Below are 6,000 nucleotides of genomic sequence, written 5' to 3'. Positions count from 1 at the left end.
CAGTACTACTGTTGAGGCCTGTGCATACTCTACAAGTTATAGATTCAAATCCCAGCCGAGCTGACTCAGCATTTCCTGCTTACAAAGTCAATAAATTAGGAACTATTGAGTAGGGTTATAGTAATATACCATAATTTAGCTAATGCTGTATTAAAAAAAACATATCATTTAGAAACAAAAAATTACTATGCATATATGTGCTAATGCCTCATACATTTTGATGAATGTTTCAGGTACCTTGATGACAGTGTAATGGAAAAGATTTGGCTGCACATAACCACCAAAGTCTTCATCTTGTCAACTGGAAGCCATTCAGGACTAAGTGTGGTGGTGACATTATTAAAAACCAGGGGATATTTTTCCACCATAGCTTAATTCGAGCTGAGATCACAGCTGTTGCTACAGTCACGGTGCTGTCATCTGATATCTTTCTAATGGTCGTAGGTCTTCCTCCCTGCCGAAAATCTTGCATCATTGGCCCTTACCGTCATCTCTGTGTATAGATTGCAAGATCACTTGGACCCGAAAATGCATGTGGGCTACTGTGGATTGAAGCTGTCCTTTTGTTTGGAAACATCTTGCTTTGAGTACCTCACTTCCATCTGCCATCTTCTGGTCCTTATGTCAATTGAGAGGCTGCTCATCTGGAGACTTCTGTAATAAACAGGTTCACTGAAACGATGAACTAGACTCACATGAAATTAACAAACCTCACAAGTTGTAGCTCCCCACTGAAGTATCCTGTTAAATCAATGTTTAACAAAAATCCATTTAAACATTGACTCTATACTTTAAGCAGCTAGGGGACGATTACAATCTTGAAATGACAAAAGGCACAGTATTGGAATCAATACCTCATTTTTTATCCTCAAAACCTTCAGCAGGTGTTGACACAGATGCTTCAGTGTGTTTTCACACATTTTGTTTGTGAGGTTACAGTGTGGTACGACCTTTCTTTTGTAATGAATCTTACAGAGAATTCTCAGTAATTTCATTGTGCATCACACACCACAAGTGAAATGTAAACATCATACCGCTAACCTACTCTATAGCATTGGTGCAACGTGTTAAACAAGGTGTTGCATTCTGCACACTTCTACTGTGGGACATTTACATGCAAACATATTTTATACACAGAGAATTCTCAGTAATTTCATTGTGCATCACACACCACAAGTGAAATGTAAACATCATACCGCTAACCTACTCTAGAGCATTGGTGCAACGTGTTAAACAAGGTGTTGCATTCTGCACTCTTCTACTGTGGGACATTTACATGCAAACATATTTTATACATATTTACATATGACAGTGTATACCTACTAAAACACGCTTCCCTGTGCATGTCGATCAAAAAAGGCCAACAGAGTGTCCAACAAATTTGTCCTAGAAATGTCATCCGTTTCACTTTTATCCTTTGCTACCACAATAAATACAAGTTAGTAAAGCTGATGTGTCTGCATGGGATAATGTGAGGTACCAAAATGCACACAATGGATCAATTCAATAAAGAAGTAAAGTAGTTAATAAAGTAGTAAATCCCCTGGAAAAATGCAACAACAGAATCGTGAAAACTGACATTGGGAATAACACCAACCACTGACAACAAACGTTTCTACGCACATAGGTTTTGCCTATGCAAGATCTCTTGCAGGCACAAGTCTGTTTTGCTCTCAACTCACTATTTTGTTGCCCAAATGTGTTGCAATTTAAAGAAAGACGCCCATTCAGCTGCTTTCACATTCTGCCCGAATGTGTTAGGTTAATCACAGGATTGTGAATTACATTTTTAACCCCTTAACTGCTGGGCTTTTTCCCCCCAGTGCTGAGCCCTTTTTTGGCTATTTGGGGTAGTTTGCAATTAGGCCTCTGTAACTTTTTGACCACATAAGGTATCCATGCCAAATTTGCGCCCATTTCTTCCAACATTATGGGGATTCTAAAGGTCCCCAGGGTTTGTGGCTTCCCCTGGAGGGGATCCAGAAATTAGCCTAAATACAGCTAAATTTGTTTTTTGGGGGGAAAAATGGGAATAAAGGGCTACAGATGAAAACGTTTGGTTTTTCCCCTGAAAATACTATCAAAGAAGGGATTTTGGTGCTGAAATCACCATCTTACAAGCAAAGTTTTGTCAGAAAACCAAAATGTTTTACACAGTTTTGGCATTTTTCTGGGACATGGCCTATTTCTGCTATTTTTTGTGCTTCCAACCTCCTTCCAGTTAATGGTAGAAATGGGTAGGAAAGCAATAATGGATCCTGGACAGCTATACATTTTAGAAATGTAGACAGCATTCTGAATTCAGCAAGGGGTGGGTCATTTGTTTAGATCCTTCAAGGTTTCTTCATAGTATCTAACATTTAAATATAGGAAAAATTGAAAATTAGTTGATAAAAACAGCCATTTGTGTCAACTTTTTCACCTGTAACTTCTTCTAATTATGACAGCTGTTTGAAAGCAAAATACCGTTACATTTGCTGGACCTTTCTGGTTGTGGTGATATATAGGACTTGTAGGTTCACCAAGAACCCAACAAACCCAAAGCCAATACCTGAGCAGCGTCTTGCAAATGTTTTTCATTATGTACCGGGTATATAGCAATTCTTTTGGTAAAATGTATACATGGAAAAATCGGTATGAAAGACACCTATGTATTTCTGAAATGGGAACAAAATTTAGAGTTTATAAACCGTAGATATTTGCACATTTCCAAAATTGGGAGTACCCATACTGGATTGAGAACTATAGGTCATTTTTCAAAATGACTTCTTTTTTACACATTGTCTTTCATTTGGAAGGCAGAAATCCATTGAAAGTCAATAGGTAATAGCAGTTGCTCTACAATTCTATCTTCTCCCGATAAAAATGGTACCTCACTTGTGTGGGTAAAACTTGTGCCCACGACAGGAAACGGCTCAAAACGCAACGTGGACAGACCACATTTTCACAGAGAGAAATGACCCTTTTTTTGCAAAGTGCCTAGCTGTAGTTTTAGAACCCTAGCTCTGCCAGCACCTAACCGAAACCTAGAAAACCTATACATTTTTGAACACTAGACATCTAGGGTAATCCAGGATGGGGTGACTTGACTGGCTCTCACCAGGTTCTGTTACCCAGAATCCCTTGCAGACCTAGAAAATTGTCCAAAAACCCACATTTTCCTCACTTTTCTGTGGTGGAAAGTTCTGGAATCTGTGTGGATCGACAAAATTCCACCCACCCCGCGTTCCCCAAACTCTCCTGAGAAAAATGGTATCTCACTTGTGTGGGTAGGCCTAGTGCCCACAAGTGGACCCGGCCCAAAACACAAGGTGGATACACCACATTTTCACAGTGAAAAATTACCCTTTTTTTGCAAAGTGCCTAGATGTAGTTTTTGAACCCTAGATCTGCCGAAACCTAGGGAAACCTTGCAAACCTATTCATTTTTGAAAACTAGACACCCAGGGTAATCCAGGATTGGGTGACTTGACTGGCTCTCACCTGGTTCTGTTACCCAGAATCCCTTGCACACCTAGAAAATTGTCAAAAAATCCAAATTCTCCTCAATTTTCTGTGGTGGAAAGTTCTGGAATCTGTGTGGATCCACAAAATTCCACCCACCCCGCATTCCCCAAAGTCTTCCAAGAAAAAGGGTACCTCACTTGTGTGGGTAGGCCTAGTGCCCACGACAGGAAACGGCCCAAAATGCAACGTGGACACATCACATTTTCACAGTGAAAACTGACCCTTTTTTTGCAAAGTGCCTGGTTGTAGTTTTTGAACCCTAGCTCTGCCGGCAACGAGGGAATAGAAGCAAACCTACACATTTTTGAAAACTAGACACCCAGGGGAATTCAGGATGGGGTGACTTGGTTGGCTCTCACCAGGTTCTGTTACCCAGAATCCCTTGCAAACCTAGAAAATTGACAAAAAAACACATTTCCCTCACTTTTCTGTGGTGGAAAGTTCTGGAATCTGCGTGGATCCACATAATTCCACCCACCCCGCATTTCCCAAAGCTTTCCAAAAAAAAATGATACCTCACTTGTGTGGGTAGGCCTAGTGCCCGCGACAGAAAACGGCCCAAAACGCAAGGTGGACACACCACATTTTCACAGTGAAAAATGACCCTTTTTTGCATAGTGCTTAGCTGTAGTTTTTGAACCCTAGCTCTGCCGGCAACGAGGGAAACCTAGCAAACCTATACATTTTTGAAAACTAGACACCCAGGGGAATCCAGGATGGGGTGACTTGACTGGCTCTCACCATGTTCTGTTACACAGAATCCCTTGCAAACCTAGAACACTTTTAAAAAAAACACATTTTCCTCAATTTTCTGTGATGGAAAGTTCTAGAGTCTGCGTGGATCCACAAAATTCCAACTACCCCGCGTTCCCCTAAGTCTTCCGAGAAAAATGGTATCTCACTTGTGTGTGTAGGTCTTTTGCCGGCGACAGGAAATGGCCCAAAACGCAAGTTGGACACACCACATTTTCACAGAGAAAAATTACTGTTTTTTTGCAAAGTGCCAGGCTGTAGTTTTTGAACCCTAGCTCTGCCGGCACCTAGGGAAACCTAGCAACACTATACATTTTTTAAAACTAGACACCCAGAGGAATCCAGGATGGGGTGACTTGACTGGCTCTAGCCAGGTTCTGTTACCCAGAATCCCTTGCAAATCTAGACAATTGTCAAAAAAAAAAAAAAAATCCTCACTTTTCTGTGGTGGAAAGTTCTGGAATCTGCGTGGATCCACAAAATTCCACCCACCCCGCATTTCCCAAAGTCTTCCAAGAAAAATGGTACCTCACTTGTGTAGGTAGGCCTTGTGCCCGCAACAGAAAACGGCCCAAAACGCAAGGTGGATACACCACATTTTCACAGTGGAAAAATCACCCTTTTTTTGCAAAGTGCCTAGCTGTAGTTTTTTAACCCTAGCTCTGCAGGCACCTAGGGAAACCAATCAAACCTATACATTTTTAAAAACTAGACACCCGGGGGATGCTAGGGATGTATGGATTGAGTGTATCCCTCAACGTTTTCTTACCCAGAATCCCCTTCGAACCTCAAATTTAACTGAAAAAGATCACTTTTTTCACACACATTTGTATGGGAAAGATGTGGCATCACCGAGCTGACACAAATTTCCTACCACCCAGTGTTCCCCCGGGTCTTCCAATAAAAATTGTGTCTCACTCGTGTGGGAGGCTGAAGTACCCGGGACAGGCAAGGGCCCGTTGATGCCACAACTTTTCCACACAAAAATGTGTGAAAAAGGGACTTTTTTAGATAAATTTGAGGTTTACAGGGGATTCTGGGTAAGAAAACGTTGGGGGATCCATGCAGGCCATACCTCCCTGGAATTCCCCGGGTGTCTAGTTTTCAGAAATGTGTGGGTTGGGTAGGTTTCCCTGGCTGGCCGCCGAGCACGGGGCCAAAAACCCCCTTGCAAAACCAGGTTGTTTTGTGATAGGTAATTTTGATGTCGCCTCTAAACGTTTCGGGCCCTTGCCTGTCATGGGTACTGGGGCCTCCCAGACGAGTGAGGCACCATTTTTATTGGGAGACCTAGGGGAATGCTGGATGGTAGGAAATTTGTGTCAGCCTAGTGATGCCACAACTTTCACACGCAAAAAGTTTTTTCAACTGATTTTGAGTTTTTCAGGTCATGTTGGGTAAAAAAACAGGGAGAGCCATGCAAGTCATTCACCCTTGTACTTGCCCCTTTGTCTTCTACTCAAAAAAAATCTTAACAAAGGCAATTACACTGCCACAAATATAAATTTAACACTAATTTGATAAAGCTCATCCACCAACTTACACTGGTTTGTTTTAGCACCTCCAGAAACGCTGGCTTCAAAGCACATATACTTATCAAAGTATATAAATATTGAAGCCAAGGCTTCTGAAGGTGAGTCATAAAGCCACTTCACGGCACCAACCACTTGATGGTCCATTCACACGCCATTCACACACCACACACAACACTTCCATATTGCCAACCACGGGCCCAAACAA

General features: G+C 41.7%; 1 long non-coding RNA gene across 1 annotated transcript in view; it reads right to left on the bottom strand.

The window, feature by feature from the left end:
• Positions 1-338: 338 nt before the first annotated feature.
• Positions 339-6,000, bottom strand: part of LOC146806016 (uncharacterized) — a 377,339-nt gene continuing 371,677 nt past the window's right edge. Inside the window, exon 4 of the long non-coding RNA XR_014967541.1 lies at positions 339-654. This is a non-coding gene — a long non-coding RNA (uncharacterized LOC146806016). The remainder of the gene's footprint in view (positions 655-6,000) is intronic.

The sequence above is a fragment of the Triturus cristatus genome, chromosome 8 (genome assembly GCF_964204655.1).
Source record: "Triturus cristatus chromosome 8, aTriCri1.1, whole genome shotgun sequence".
Classification (NCBI taxonomy): domain Eukaryota; kingdom Metazoa; phylum Chordata; class Amphibia; order Caudata; family Salamandridae; genus Triturus; species Triturus cristatus.
Note: the sequence above shows the minus strand (reverse complement) of the source record. Positions and strands in the feature narration are given on the sequence as shown.